The sequence below is a fragment of the Ovis aries genome, chromosome 6 (assembly GCF_016772045.2).
Source record: "Ovis aries strain OAR_USU_Benz2616 breed Rambouillet chromosome 6, ARS-UI_Ramb_v3.0, whole genome shotgun sequence".
NCBI classification, from domain to species: domain Eukaryota; kingdom Metazoa; phylum Chordata; class Mammalia; order Artiodactyla; family Bovidae; genus Ovis; species Ovis aries.
In genome coordinates this window covers 32,071,966-32,088,285 of record NC_056059.1, presented here as the reverse complement: position 1 = coordinate 32,088,285, position 16,320 = coordinate 32,071,966, and the positions used below count along the sequence as shown (strand labels likewise).

The window sequence follows — 16,320 nt, the reverse complement described above, 5'->3', positions numbered from 1 at the left end:
GCTAGTAAGGTCATGCTCAAAATTCTCCAAGCCAGGCTTCAGCAATACGTGAACTGTGAACTTCCAGATGTTCAAGCTGGTTTTAGAAAAGGCAGAGGAACCAGAGATCAAATTGCCAGCATCCACTGGATCATGGAAAAAGCAAGAGAGCTCCAGAAAAACATCTATTTCTGCTTTAGTGAGTATGCCAAGCCTTTGACTGTGTGGATCACAATAAACTGTGGACAATTCTGAAAGAGATGGGAATACCAGATCACCCGACCTGCCTCTTGAGAAATCTGTATGCAGGCCAGGAAGCAACAGTTAGAACTGGACATGGAACAACAGACTGGTTCCAAATAGGAAAAGGAGTATATCAAGGCTGTATATTGTCACCCTGCTTCTTTAACTTCTATGCAGAGTACATCATGAGAAATGCTGGACTGGAAGAAACACAAGCTGGAATCAAGATTGCTGGGAGAAATATCAATAACCTCAGATATGCAGATGACACCAGACTTATGGCAGAAAGTGAAGAGGAACTAAAAAGCCTCTTGATAAAAGTAAAAGAGGATAGTGAAAAAGTTGGCTTAAAGCTCAACATTCAGAAAACAAAGATCATGGCATCCGGTCCCATCACTCCATGGGAAATAGGTGGGGAAGCAGTGGAAACAGTGTCAGACTTCATTTTTTTTGGCTCCAAAATCACTGCAGATGGTGATTGGAGCCATGAAATTAAAAGATGCTTACTCCTTGGAAGAAAAGTTATGACCAACCTAGATAGCATATTCAAAAGCAGAGGCATTATTTTGCTGACTAAGGTCCATCTAGTCAAGGCTATGGTTTTTCCAGTGGTCATGTATGGATGTGAGAGTTGGACTATGAAGAAGGCAAATCGCCGAAGAATTGATGCTTTCAAACTGTGTTGTTGGAGAAGACTCTTGAGAGTCCCTTGGACTGCAAGGAGATCCAACCAGTCCATTCTGAAGGAGATCGGCCCTGGGATTTCTTTGGAAGGAATGATGCTAAAGCTGAAACTCCAATACTTTGGCCACCTCATGTTGAAGAGTTGACTCACTGGAAAAGACTTTGATGCTGGGAGGGATTGGGGGCAGGAGGAGAAGGGGACGACAGAGGATGAGATGGCTGGATGGCATCACTGACTCGATGGACGTGAGTGAGTGAACTCCGGGAGTTGGTGATGGACAGGGAGCTCTGGCGAGCTGCGATTCATGGGGTCGCAAAGAGTCGGACATGACTGAGCGACTGAACTGAACTGAACTGAGAAGTCTGTGTGGCTCACTCTATTGCTTCCTTCCAGTCTTTGCTTAAATGTCATGTTCTCAGCAAGGACTTTCCTGACTACCATGTTTAAAATGGCAGTTTTTCTCCCAAGGTTCCTAAGCTTGTTCTATGGGTTAAATTTCTCCGTAGCACTTATCCTCATCTGACAATATATATATTTTTCTGTAAGTCTAAACAAATTTTTTATGTTTTTATTATCTTTCTTCTTGACATCTCTCTTGACTGTAAGCTCTGTTAACACACGTATTTTGTCAATTTTGTCCTAAAACACTGCCTGGTAAATAAATATTTGTTCAATGTTTATACTGTCCACCTCAGATCCCATCAATCAACACTTAGTGGAAGATTATGGTAAGAGCAGGTTTACGATGACAGGGAGGTTGGGGGGGAGAAAATAGTACCTCACATAAACTGAGCAGTTCTCAAAACCTCCTAGTGCCTTGCTCAGGATTATATAATTGATTAGTAGTAAAGGGAATTGAATTTAAGTATGTCACAGTATAGTTCACAGATCTTTCAGTGGTCACATAACCACAGCTTCACATGACCTGAGGTGTTAGTAAAGAATTCTAAGTTATCTCATTTTATATAGTTCTGAAATTGATTTATTATTTGGAAAATTACTAGATTCTTAATTATGTCTTGGTGACTTACCTCCCAGCAGACTATTTAGGGTAATATATATTTTCTGTCTGCTTAATGATGCTATTACACAGATTTGGGTCAAATTGAGCTGTGATATCTCTTCATGACCTCTGGTCAATAGCATTTCTCTTATTGTAAGAAGTTTAAAAACGTATGCCACATGAGACTTTCAACTTAAATTCTCCCAAAGTTTAAATTGCAGCTGCCATATCTGAAAAAATTTGTGGTGTTTAATACCAGAAGCTCTGTTGTCATTGCTATTGATAGGGGGAGGCTGTCAGGTTGCTGATATTTACTATAGGGGACATTTCTGGTGAAAATAATGAGAGTTACTTTTGGAAGAGTAATATCTAATTTTTTAAATTACCAAAAAAAAATGTTATAACACAAATGGACTCATAGACTTGTGAACAAATTAATTCCAAAACAAATAAATAAAGATTTGTAGCTATATTGAAGAAAGCAGACTGATATTTTAAAGAAACTAATTTAAGAGAAAAGGGAAGCTTTAAACTGCACCAAGACCAAATGAGTCCCAGAAGGACTGATTCAAACTGCTTAAGTTTAAGAAAATAAAGTTAAATGAAAATTAGATTGAAGATTTGAATTGCATCTTAAAAAAATACATTGTATTCTCATTTTTTTCAGTTCAGTGACTCAATACTGCCTGCCAAATTTCTCTCTTGTAAGAAAACATCACTAATTATAAATGAGGTATATTTCAAGCAGAAAATATTTTTCTATTCTTAAAAACAGTTCAGTTTTTATAGCTATGGCTCTGTTAAAGAGTTAGAAGGAGAATTTTATTGCCTGAAAATTAAGGCACAATGTATATATATGAATATGTGTGTGTGTGCAGGTATACACATATATAAGTATGGGTAGGTGACCTGGTTAGAACCATTGATTTTCTTGATGTATTTAAGAGACTACTTATAAAATTAATCCCATAAATTTCTATTACCAAATTTCAAGGTCAGATTCAAGAAAGCCTTGTCCATTTATATTACAGTGAAAAAGAAACACCTGTTCTTACTTTAAAGTACATACTATGTGTTTGGAACTGAGAATTATTTCAGAACATATTGGGACTATAGTAGACTAAAAGTTTAGGGGTCTTTCTCATCTTTCTTAGGAGCTGGAATTTATAGCTCATTTTATCTTAATATCTCTCCTTCCCTCCAATCCTTTCTCCAGGAAAAAAGGCAGGAAAAATAGACATGGCAATCAAGAAAGGCAGAGCCGATACTTACTTACAGATTTTAAACTTTGAAACGTTTAGAACTGATGATAAAATATGGAGCTATCATTATAGGATCTTAAATAAAAACTACAACCATTCTATTGCATAACTTGACATTAAAATGTTCCTTATTAGAATTTTTTCTAGGAATTTTAAAAATAAAATTTAACTTTATATTCACATATAATTGTAAGAAATAATAACAGAGTATATCCTTCACCCAGTTTCCCCCAGTGATAGCACTTTACATAACTAGAGTTCCAGTTCAGTCGCTCAGTCGTGTCCGACTCTTTGTGACCCCATGAACTGCAGCACGCCAGGCCTCCCTGTCCATCACCAACTCCCAGAGTCCACCCAAACCCATGTCCATTGAGTCTGTGATGCCATCCAACCATCTCATCCTCTGTCATCCCCTTCTCCTCCTGCCCTCAATCTTTCCAAGCACAATATTACAACTAAAAAAATTGACACTGATACAATCTATGTCTTATTCAGATTTCACTGGTTTCACATGCACTCCTTTGAGTATGTGTCTGTGTATATATTCTGTCAATGCATTTATCACATCCATAGATTCATGTGACCTCCAAGATAGTCAAGAGAGAAGAGTTCTTTAAAATGATCCCTTTTGCTACCCTATTATAGCCAGACATTCCTTCCCACATACCACCCTAACCCTTGGCAATCACTACTTGATTCTTCATCTCTATAATTCTGTCATTTCAAGAATATTATATAAATGGAATAATAAAATATACAGTCTTTTGAGATTGTTTGTCTTTATTCAGCATGGTGATCTGAAGTACCAGCCAAGTTGTTCTGTGGCCAAATAGAATTCACTGTGGTGTGGACTGAATTTTGCCCCCCCTACCAAATTCATATGTCGAAGTTCTAATCTCCCATGTGACTGCATCTGTAAATATGGTCTTTTATAAGGGCATTAAGTGTAAATTGGCTTTCCAGGTGGTGCTAGTGGTAAAGAACCCACCACCAACACAGGAGATGTAAGAGAAGCAGGTTCAATCCCTGGGTTGAGAACATCCTCTGGAAGAGGGCTTGGCAACTCATCTAGTATTCTTGCCTGGAGAATCCCATGGACAGAGTAGACTGGTGAGGTATAGCTCATGGGTCGCAAAGAGTCAGACAGACTGAAGCAATGCAGAATGCAGCAAGCATGCAAGGGTAAATTAGGTTATGAGGGTGAGGCTCTAATTCAGTAGATCTGTGGCCTTATAGTGGAGAAGGCAATGGTACCCCACTCCAGTACTCTTGCCTGGAAAATCCCATGGATGGAGGAGCCTGGTAGGCTGCAGTCCATGGGGTCGCGAAGAGTCGGACACAACTGAGTGACTTCACTTTCACTTTTCACTTTCATGCATTGAAGAAGGAAATGGCAACCCACCCCAGTACTCTTGCCTGGAGAATCCCAGGGACGGGGGAGCCTGGTGGGCTGCCATCAATGAGGCCGCACAGAGTCGGACACGACTGAAGTGACTTAGCAGTAGCAGTAGCAGTACTAGATTTTTTAAAACGGTATTGAAATATATTTTTAAAACCCTATGGATTTTTTGTCAAAGACATGCACTCAACAACAAAAATTTTGATCAAGGTATTTACGTTATAAGGGAAAACATTTTTACTCTTTTAAAACTCAATTTTTATCCATAAAACTCCATGAAATTAAAACCTAAATTTTTTTAGACTCATAGAAAATAGAATAGATACTTGAAATTGTGAATGTCATTAATTACTTTTATTTGGCTTTGGAGTCACTTTTTATATGTTTCTGAGAAAATGTCATCAGTGTAACAATTTAGCTCATGCATTTGACGTTCTGTGGAGGTTTCTCCTTAGGAGGTGGGAAGCTGCTCCAGCATCAAACCTGCAAAGGCCAAATAGCTTTCTAGACCGACACTCTGCATCTGCATTAGGAAGGGACTTTTTTCCTCAGCCCCCAGAAACCCTGAATTATGGCTTTGACTTTCAAATATCTTCCTAGGTTCCTGAAAAGTAAGTGTTTATAGCAGCCATAATAATCAGTTGCATAGAAGTAAGCTGTAATTAATTACTAAATAATCAGCAATTAATAAGTAAATGAGTATTCCAGTCGAATATATGCTGCCAATAAGGAAAATTGATAACCACAACCTTAATTAAAGAGAATAATCTAAACACTGTCAGTTAACTTGAAAGAAATATTTTCCAAATAAGCTGCAAATTGGATAATTAGGGATTGCTAATGATAAGAGATTTTTCCTCACTAATCTCATTTTGTTTACCTCCTGTTATGTGCTAAGCCTAAAGTAAAACAATATCCTACAGCATAATGAAAAGAATTGCTTTTCTTCAGTTTTTGCAAGAATGCTAGTTCATTCTGACTCACCAGTAAACAAAGTTTTATCAGATGAAAATAAAACCCAAGTTTAAAGTATATCATTTCATATTTGTAATAGTAACATGGTGGAAATAGCATATTTTTTTTTTAATCAGTATAGGCTCCTAGAGGCAGGAAATAGGTCTGGAAGTCCATTAAACTTTCCAGCAGATTTAGGGTGTAATAGTAGTCTATCTACGTCTTCCTAAGGTGGTGCTAGTGGTAAGGAATCAGCCTACCAATGCAGGAAACATAAAGAGACAGGAGTTCGATCCCTGGGTTGGGAAGATCTCCTGGAGAAGGGCATGGCAACCCATTCCAATATTCTTGCCTGGAGAATCCCATGAAGAGAGGAGCCTGGAGGGCTACAGTCCATAGGGTCGCAAAGAGTCGGACACAACTGAAGCAACATGGCATGCTGTGTGGTACAGCTAATATAGTCTGTAGTAGAGCTAACAGTGTCACTGATATTTTGAAGGTAACATTTCAGAGAAGAATTGAGCATTTCTGAGTACTGTTTTTGATACTTGAGGGACAGTGGTACATGTTTTAAATATCACTTTCTCTTCATTGTGCATGAATCTCTCAGCAGAAGCCCCATCGAACCCAGACTTCTCCACTCATTAAAAATATTTTAACATTTACTCCATTATCTCTGAATTAGAAATATCTGATTTGTGTGTAAATTGAGTCAACAATGGCAACAGCAAAAATAACTAATGCTTGCGGATAGCCTAGCATGGCCCTGGAGTCTGCTTGCAGTCCTTTTCATGTGGTAGATTAATCCTTTGATCCTCACAATCACCCTTGATAAACAGTCTGTGGATGAAGAAATTAAGGTTAAGTCATTGCCAAAAGTCACAGAGCAAAGATGTCAAGATTTAAACCCAAGCTTATCTGATTCTGGAGCAAAGGTGTTCCTCATTTTGTCATATTAGTTTTTCACCGTACTTCAGAAACAAGACTCTAAATTAAATATTAATAGAAAAGCATTCATTGAGTACTGTAGATTCAGCATATAAATAACCTCAGGGAAAAATGAATTCTAGAGCATATTTCATCACCAGCCAGCAGGTACATAGAATCTGTCAAATTTAACCTAGTTGGTCAAATTATTTTTCTTTTGAAGTTTTACCATGTTATCCATTTCAAATTATCCTTAGTGCTTTATAATCAAAGGGGATTTTTTTTCTCAACAACAGTTAACCTCTAGTTTTTAGCAACTGGCAGCACTTTAAATGTCCAACTGTTTGTATTAATTTATTTTTCTTAAATGACTACCATATCAGTCATTTTCCTTAAAGTGTTTATAATAGATAATGATTTTACTTTAAAAGTGTTTGTTATTTCAAATACTAAATCTTCTATTATGAAGTCATTTAACAGAGGCTATCCATTTTCAGTCAATCCAGTATACTCTTTTGACTTAGCTTTCAAATCTGAAATGATTCCTTTTAAATATCCTTGTCTTGGGATGAACCAGAGGGATGGTATGGGGAGGGAAGAGGGAGGGGGGTTCAGGATGGGAACACGTGTACACCCGTGGTGGATTCATGTTGATGTATGGCAAAACCAATACAATATTATAAAGTAATTAGCCTCCAATTAAAATAAATAAATTTAAATTTAAAAAAAAAAACAAAAAAATAAAAGCTTTTAGAAATTAATTCTGCAAAAAAAAAAATCCTTGTCTATTCTTTAAACAAAAGTCAAAATTAGGTTAATAGATATGGGGGGGGGTGTTGCCAAAATAGAAGGAATCACAAAGTATAAACATAAATCACAAATCATAAAATATAACGGAATCACAAAATATAATTGTGATATAAAATATCACAATATAAGCACTAATGATGTTGTCGTTGTTTAGTTGCTCAGTCATGTCTGATTCTTTGTAACCCTATGGATTCTAGCCCACTGAGCTCCTCTGACCTTGAGATTTCCCAGGCAAGAATATTGGAGTGGGTTTCCATTTCCTTTTCAGGGAATCTTCCCAACCCAAGGATCAAAACTAAGCTACTTTATCATTTTTAAACCTTGGTCATTCTATTCTTTGTTATCATCATGTACCTTTAATTCTGTCTCTTTATGGGTTCCTTTAAATGTATAGGAACATTCAGGGATTTTTCATTTTGAAATATAAAAATATAAATAAATGAACAAATAACCCTTCCTTAAAGCTGTGTCCTTCCAAAGCTTCCATCATGCTGCTGCTAAGTCACTTCAGTCGTGTCCGACTCTGAGCAACCCCACAGACAGCAGCTCACCAGGCTCCCCCGTCCCTGGGATTCTCCAGGCAAGAACACTGGAGTGGGTTGCCATTTCCTTCTCTAATATATGAAAGTGAAAAGTGAAAGGGAAGTCACTCATTCGTGTCCGACTCTTCACGACCCCATAGACTGCAGCCTACCAGGCTCCTCCGTCCATGGGATTTTCCAGGCAAGAGTACTGGAGTGGGGTGCCATCACCTTCTCCAAAAGCTTCCATCATAGCTTCTCCATTTTGGTAACTAACCTTAAAGGGAAAGCTACCATCTCCTCCTTGTTACTCTTCATTCATTTTTCAACCTATTGCAGTGTTGCCATTATTAATTTAAGCCCTCATCTTATGAAACATTCTCTAATACTCAGTATTGAGGACTATTTTCTTGATACTGACAGTGTTTCCCTTTTAAAAATCTCAAGCTAAAATTTATTTTAACTTCTATTTGTTAAAAGAGAGGGTGGGGAAAGAGAGGTGTGTGTGTGTGTGTGTGTGTGTGTGTGTGTGTGTGTTGGAGTTATTATATGAAATATATTTTTTAATCTTCATGTTTTTACTTAGTAAACACTACCTATCTAGAACTTTATAACATCATTTTTTTATTCTTTTTTTTTCTCCATTAACACAGAAGCAGGAAGCACTTTTTGATTCTTTAGTTATATGAAACTGAATTGAGGGCAGGGCGCTTTGTAAAACAAAATAGGGAGAAAACCTAATAGGTTTAGTAAAATTCAGCACGTTAGCAGGGGTTTGGGAATAGCCATATCTGAGCTGTGAATCTTGTTGAGGCAGATAGTAAAGAGGAAACAAATCTTTTGTTCAGTTTTAAATTGTTGGATTTATAATACCTTTTTGGCATAAATCAATTTGATATCTAATTCACAGACACTGATGTGCAGCAGAGCAATTGAAGCCAGAAAGATGGAAGTTAAACCTGTTAAACCTAGTATTTTTTTTTTCCCTTCATAGTAACTGTATCTTTTCTACAAAGGTCAGTAATAGCAATTTCACTTTCAGCCTGTAATATAGAAGGTAAAAAAAATGAGATCTAAAATGTCATTTTTCCCTGTTCATGTTTGCCTCATTGTCTTGGAGAGTGAGGAGTATTATGGTTTTTGAAAGTTATTTGTATGATTGTGGGCTAATGGTGTCCAGTATATTTAAGTACCCACTGGTGAATTATTTATTTCAAAGAAAATCATAAAACTCCAGTATGTGAAATAAATATAAAAACTTAAGTTCCATTATATGCTTACACTGAGCTAGGGCTGTCCTTAGAACTTTGTACATATTATCTCATTTAATCATGGAAACAATCTAATAGGGTAAGAACAATTATGATGCCTAATTATTATAATAGGTTAGAAAGCTGAAGGTTAAAAGAATTAGGCCATGAGATAGTAAGTAGTAGATTTAGGTTTTGGAGAAGGCAATGGCATCCCACTCCAGTACTCTTGCCTGGAAAATCCCATGGATGGAGGAGATTGGCGGGCTACAGTCCATGGGGTCACTAAGAGTTGGACATGACTGAGCGACTTCACTTTCACTTCTCACTTTCATGCATTGGAGAAGGCAATGGCAACCCACTCACCCACTCCAGTGTTCTTGCCTGGAGAATCCCAGAGACTGGGGAGCCTGGTGGGCTGCCATCTACGGGGTCACACAGAGTTGGACACGACTGAAGTAACTTAGTAGCAGTAGCAGCAGATTTAGGTTTAATTCCAAACAGCACAGCTAATGTAAGCAGATAAATATATAGATCCTTGCAATGACAAGGGAACTGAAACAAGACCTCAGCTACTGCCCAGACCTCCTTTTAGACCCTGATGTTATTTCCTAAGGAAATTCTAAGGACCCTCATCACTAGTGTATTAAAAATCTCTGAACTTTACATTCCAAGTGGTTGACTGAGTGCAACTGGGAAGCCCACTCCTCTCCATATCAAGCATCACTTAAAATTATTTTAAAGGAAGAGACAAACCCACCACAACCATCATTCTCTCATTTGCTCAGGCCACAACTCAGACAGTATCTTTGATGTTCCTCTTGCCTTCATACTGTATTATCTGATCCATCAATAAGTTCAGGGCTTTCCTATCATCACATAAGTTCTGAATATTATAACTGCTTATAACATGCCTTGCTACCACTTTAGCCTAAGCTACAGCAATCTTTTTCACAACCTGTTTAAGTGACTTCCTGAATGGTATTTTCGGCTTTCACTCTCACCCCCTCCAGTTAATTCTCTAAACCTAGAATGATCTTTAAAAAATATCACTTTTTTCTCCTGCTGAAAACAGTCCAGTGGCTTGTCATCTAATTGAAATTGAAATGTTTCAGTCTCTACATGATCTGACACCAATTTGAGCTTACCTCCTCCCTTCTTCCTTTTATTTACACTATTCCAAGTATCCTGGCCTCCTCTCTGTTCCTCACAAACCTATCCTGTATTGAGGACCTTTGCACGTGACATTCCTTTTCCTGAAACATCTACGTGGCTGACTTCCTCACTTCTTTCAGGCCTCTGCTCATTTATTGCTCTTCAGAGAGATTTTCCCAACTGTTTTCTCCAATGTATCTCAGCTCCCTTCCCATCCTCTTATTTTCTCTCCCCCTCCCCCATCTTATCTTTAAACAGCACTTCTGTGCTAGTCATTTTCTGTGTTTCCTCCTCTGTAAATCTACTTTCTGATCTCCTCTGTAAGTTCTGTGCCTCTTGAGGCTGATTTTTGTGGATTGCTTTCTCTGGGTTTTGTTGTCCCTCTGTCACTGGTTATGATTGGCCACTGGGAGTAGAAAAAGTGACAGACCATGGTGTTTATTATCCCTTACTTCCTTTATGTCTTGAGTTTGTTTTAGCCATGATGCCTCTCCTCTGGGTTCTGTCTGGTAGTACCCTCCCTACAGCTCAAGTTCTTATTCTCTTCTAGGAACACAGTTCTCTTTACTTGCCTATCAGGCTTAGAATGGTTATAATTTCCCACTATTGCTGGTTTCTGGGTGTTTCATCATCCTTTGTTGGTTTCTTTACCTCTGTCCTTATTTCTGTATAGTCCCTTTGTTAGCTCTCTTTAGTTAAACTCATTGCCATCTATATCTTGCCTGAAATCCAGATGATTCAACCTTCCTCCCCATTACTTGAAAAAGTCATATTTACTTGTTTTTTATTGCCTAACTTTGCCATCAGAATATAAGTAAACGGAATGACTCCCTCACTCCTGCTGAGATATACCTGCCCTATTCCCTGAACTTATGAATGTGTTACCTTACATGGCAAGACAGACTTTTGCAGGTGTGATTATGGATACAGATATGGGGATGGGGAGATTATCCTGGATTGTTTGCATGAGTCCAGTATAACCTTATGAGGCTTTAAAAGCAGAGACGCTTTCTTGACTGGGTCAGAGAGATGTGACCGAAAAAGACAGGAGAGATAAGAGGCTAGAGAGAATTTCGATCTGTCATTACTGACTCGACTCTGAAAATGGAAGAAGGGTGCCACAGGCTAAATAGAGAGCAGTCAGCCAGGAGAAGCTGGGAACAGTGTTCAACTGACAGACAGCCAACAAGAAAATGAGGCTCTTAGTCCTAAAACTATAAGGAACTGAATTTTACCAGTAATCAGGAGCAGGAAACTGACCCTCCCTAGTACCCTACAAACTTCCTGACTTTGTCCTTGTGACAACTATCTTGGATTTTCAACCTACCAAATTCTAAGGGTGTTTTCTGTGGATACTTTGTTCTTAGAGCAATAGAAAATAAATGCAAGAGGTTTGAATTTATCTGAATCTTCTTTTTATATATGGACTTCCCTAATGGCTCAGTGCTCAAGAATCTACCTGCAGTGCAGGAGCCACAGGAGTCGTGGCTTGATCCCTGGGCTGGGAAGCTCTCCTGAAGAAGGGAATGGCAACCCACCCCAGTATTCTTGCTTGGGAAATCCCGTGGACAGAGGAGCCTGGTGGGCACAATCAGAAAGACCGTAAAGAGTCAGACACTACTGAGCGCGCACACACGTTGTTGTATCTACAGTGCCTAGAAGGGTATTTTGCACATGTGAAGATGCTCAGTGAACATCTGGGGAATTAATGAAATGATTGGTTAATATATTTTAAGAAACCTTTGTTCATCTTAACAAAGCCTGTGATAAAACACAGTTATTTCCAATAGTTACACAACATGATTGCCCATGAGAGTATCAAGTAGTAAGCTTAGAGAAAAGGGGTTTAATAAGTTTTACCACAAGTATTTCAACACCTTGTCAAAATAAACTTACTATTTGATCTGTCATTTTGGAGTTCAAATGGCAAATCAATTCCCATTCAAGTTCAAAGTGAGCTTTGTATTCTCTATATTTAAGATGTCAGGTATCTAATATCTAAAATGTGGCATTAAAAAATGTGGACTAATTAGACTACCTCACGTAGACCCCTCTTAAATTGTCAAAAATCTATTTTTTTTAATTGAACTTGCTATGTAGATCACTTTTAACAGCTTTTTTTCTGAAAATATCTAATGATGTTTTGCCTCTATTGCACACCCCATGAACTTAAAAAAAAACTAATTTAAAATTCTAAATGTGTGACTTTTGTGTGTGAAAAGATTCTTACTTAGGAAAACTATATTCTGTTATCCTTAAAATAGACTGTATTATCAATTCAAATGTATAACTGATCAAATTAGAAGAGGGTGATTAAAAATAGTCATCTAGGCAACTATTAATTAGCTTTAAATTTAACTTTCTCTGTACTCACTTATGTAGAAAGAGACAGGAATTTGAAGCTAATGCTACATTATCAGAAGTCAAAACAGTTTTAAAAATATGCCTGAAGGCATATGTTTCAAGTTTACTCAAATCTGAGTATACTGAAGTAATGGTTGCTTATATCTGTATCTTCAAATATTCAGACTAACAGAAGCTCCAGATTTCTCCATCTAGTTGTCATTACTTTTATAAACCTCTGGAGGAGGAAACAGCAACCCCACTCCAGTATTTTTGCCTGAAGAATCCCATGGACAGAGGAGCCTAGTGAACTACAGTCCATTGGGTCACAAAGAATCAGACATGACTGAAACAGCTTAGCACATCCTTACAAACAAACAGTTTTGCACTTCAGATTCATTGCCAAAATGTAACCCATCTAGAGAGGAAGGTTTGTTTTCATCTTTCTATTTTTTTAAAAAATTACAATGGTTCTCATAATGTGATTCCTGAATCAGCAGCATTAGCATCTCCTGGGAAAGTGTTAGAAATACAAATTTTGGGGTTCCACTCAACTCTGCTGAATCAGAAACTCTGCGCATGGGGCCCTACAGTATGTGTCTGCTAAGTTCTCCAGGTGATTTTGGAGAAGGAAATGGTAACCCACTCCAGTGTTCTTGCCGGGCAAATGCTATGGAGCCTAGGGGCTCCAGTCCATAGGGCTGCAGGTGTAGGACATCACAACTGAGCAGCTAAGTAACAATAACCAGGTGATTATGAAGCATGCCGAGGTTCAAGGAGCACCACCCTAGCTCAGTGAACTGCTTTTATTTCACAGGGTCTTCTGCTCATTAACTGAATAGAATTAAACCACAATGAGAAATGAAGAAAAATAAGGTGAACTTGTGGCCTTTCTCTAAAGAACACAAATTTCTAAAAGTTAGTTGCCTGAGATACAGTTGCATATATTTAAAATAGGTAAATTTCCAGTTTGCTAATAAGGAAACTAGTGCTCCATTTGGGAAAAATTAGCAAAGGAAAATCTCTAACCTGGAAAAATGTTTGCACATTTCACTTACAGTTTTGTTCTTCCCTTTTATCTATGTGTGTCAAGTTTATATCAACATAGTACCAGACAATGTATCATGAAGATCAAAATAATGATTTTATTGTCCTTTTAAGAGACATAAACATGTTTTCCTCAGTACTAAAAAAAATAAGAGTAGTACTGACCTTCAATTAATAGATATTTCCTTTATGATAGATTTGTTCTAATACACCTAAAGAGTCCCTGTAGCTGTTGAAAGCATTGAATAGAAGGCCCATTAGGGATTCCTCAAAGAATTATTTAGTATGTGCCCACAAGGTATTTCAGTTCAGTTCAGTTCAGTCGCTTAGTTGTGTCCTACACTTTGTGACCCCATGAATCACAAGACGCCAGGCCTCCCTGTCCATCACCAACTCCCAGAGTTCACTCAGACTCACATCCATTGAGTCAGTGATGCCATCCAGCCATCTCATCCTCTGTCGTCCCCTTCTCCTCCTGCCCCCAATCCCTCCCAGAATCAAAGTCTTTTCCAATGAGTCAACTCTTCACATGAAGTGGCCAAAGTACTGGAGTTTCAGCTTCAGCATCATTCCTTCCAAAGAAATCCCAGGGCTGATCTTCAGAATGGACTGTTTGGATCTCCTTGCAGTCCAAGGGACTCTCAAGAGTCTTCTCCAACAACACAGTTCAAAAGCATCAATTCTTCGGCGCTCAGCTTTCTTCACAGTCCAACTCTCACATCCATACATGACCACTGGAAAAACCATAGCTTGACTAGACAGACCTTTGTTGGCAAAGTAATGTCTCTGCTTTTCAACATGCTATCTAGGTTAGTCATAACTTTTCTTCCAAGGAGTAAGCATCTTTTAATTCCATGGCTGCGATCACCATCTGCAGTGATTTTGGAGCCCCCCAAAATAAAGTCTGACACTGTTTCCCATCTATTTCCCATGGAGTGATGGGACCGGATGCCATGATCATAGTTTTCTGAATGTTGAACTTTAGGCTAACTTTTTCACTCTCCACTTTCACTTTCATCAAGAGGCTTTTAGTTCCTCTTCACTTTCTGCCATAAGGGTGGTGTCATCTGCATATCTGAGGTTATTGATATTTATCCTGGCAATCTTGATTCCAGCTTGTGTTTCTTCCAGTCAAGCATTTCTCATGGTATACTCTGCATAGAAGTGAAATAAGCAGGGTGACAGTATACAGCCTTGACATACTCCTTTCCCTATTTGGAACCAGTCTGTTGTTCCATGTCCAGTTCTGATTGTTGCTTCCTGGCCTGCATACAGATTTCTCAAGAGGCAGGTCAGGTGGTCTGGTATTCCCATCTCTTGAAGAATTTCCCGCAGTTTATTGTGATCCACACAGTCAAAGGCTTTTAATTACTGCCAAATACTGAACAAGATACAAAGGAAAGCAAGGCAATCCTCTGTCTTCCAGGATTTTCTACTTTAGTGAGGAATTAAAAGGAAAGGAAAAGCACCAAACATTTGTCTCATTCTTTCATGTGCCAGGCATTGAACCCCTGAACAGAGCAGGATACATAAACCTTACCAGTTAATCCATGTAACCACTGAAGGAAGTGGCATTATTCTCAGTTTACACAAAAGAATACCGTCTAAGGGATGCTGAGAATTTGGTCAAATTCCTCAGATAAAGAATTGATGAAGATGAAATTTAAAATCAAAACTGATTTTTAAGACCATGTCCTTTCCTGTATACCATTTTTCATACAAAACAAAAGCAGCAGTTCTTAGATATATGCTCAGTAAGCACCTAAATGCATGATGTAATTCTCTCCAGGGAGAGAATTACAAAAGTAGTATTTGTGGAGGAGGAAGTGAAGACTTCCCCAAAAAGTTCAACACAGATGTTCATTGAAAGAAAAATGTTCATGGCTTGAATAGTAGAATAAAGGGTTAAAAGTATTCCAGAAGGGAGACACTGTGAAACAGAAAGTCATAGGCAGGAATAAAAAAGGCAGGTTCTGATACAGTGATGAAATCAGCCCAGCACATTTTAAGGGCCCAGTAAATGGTATTGAATGACTTTGCTTGACTCCAGCTATGTATGAAAGCACAGTCTGTAATGATTAAAGGACAGCAGTGAATAGCCTCACTTTCCTTAAGTGGCATATCTACTGTCTGTGTCCTTGTACATGCAGCCAAGGATTTGAGGCTTTCGGCTTTAACTTTGGATATCTATTATCTTTTCTCATGTAAGTGATAGTTTTTCTCTTCTCTGTAGCCAACAGGATCCATTCACATTAGTCATATTGTCTCTCAAAAAAAAAAAAAAATCCTACAGACAGGTACATTTCCATAATTTTCTCAAGTCCTTGGAGCTGAACATATTCCTAAAAATATCAAATCTCCTAGGTATTTGTTTGCAGATGTATATATGCCAGAAAATCTCAGTTTTACCTTGAATAATCCAATTTTCATTCAACTTAATGTTAAGGAGATATTCTTAGATAATTATAGGAAGTAAAGTATTTCTGAAGCAAAGATTCATTTGATTGGTCTATTATACTAACTTCAGTGGATTTTTACATGCCTCTGTATTTATTTTGAGTCAAAGTCCCCATGTAGAAGTAGGAGATTTCAAGGAGAAATTTCAAAAGAGCCTTTGTTTTACTCTCTTTAAAGCCCTCTCTGTGTAAGACATATTTTGTCATTTGGTCACTGTGAATTTCAAAAGATCTCCTATAACTGAATAGTCATTCCCCAAAGATCTTTGATCTACTATAGGAAATG

At 38.0% G+C, this 16,320-nt stretch overlaps 1 protein-coding gene across 1 annotated transcript in view; it reads left to right on the top strand.

Annotated features, from left to right (window-relative positions):
- GRID2 (glutamate ionotropic receptor delta type subunit 2) overlaps positions 1–16,320 on the top strand; it is a 1,640,866-nt gene that overhangs the window by 980,279 nt on the left and 644,267 nt on the right. The window lies entirely within an intron of this gene.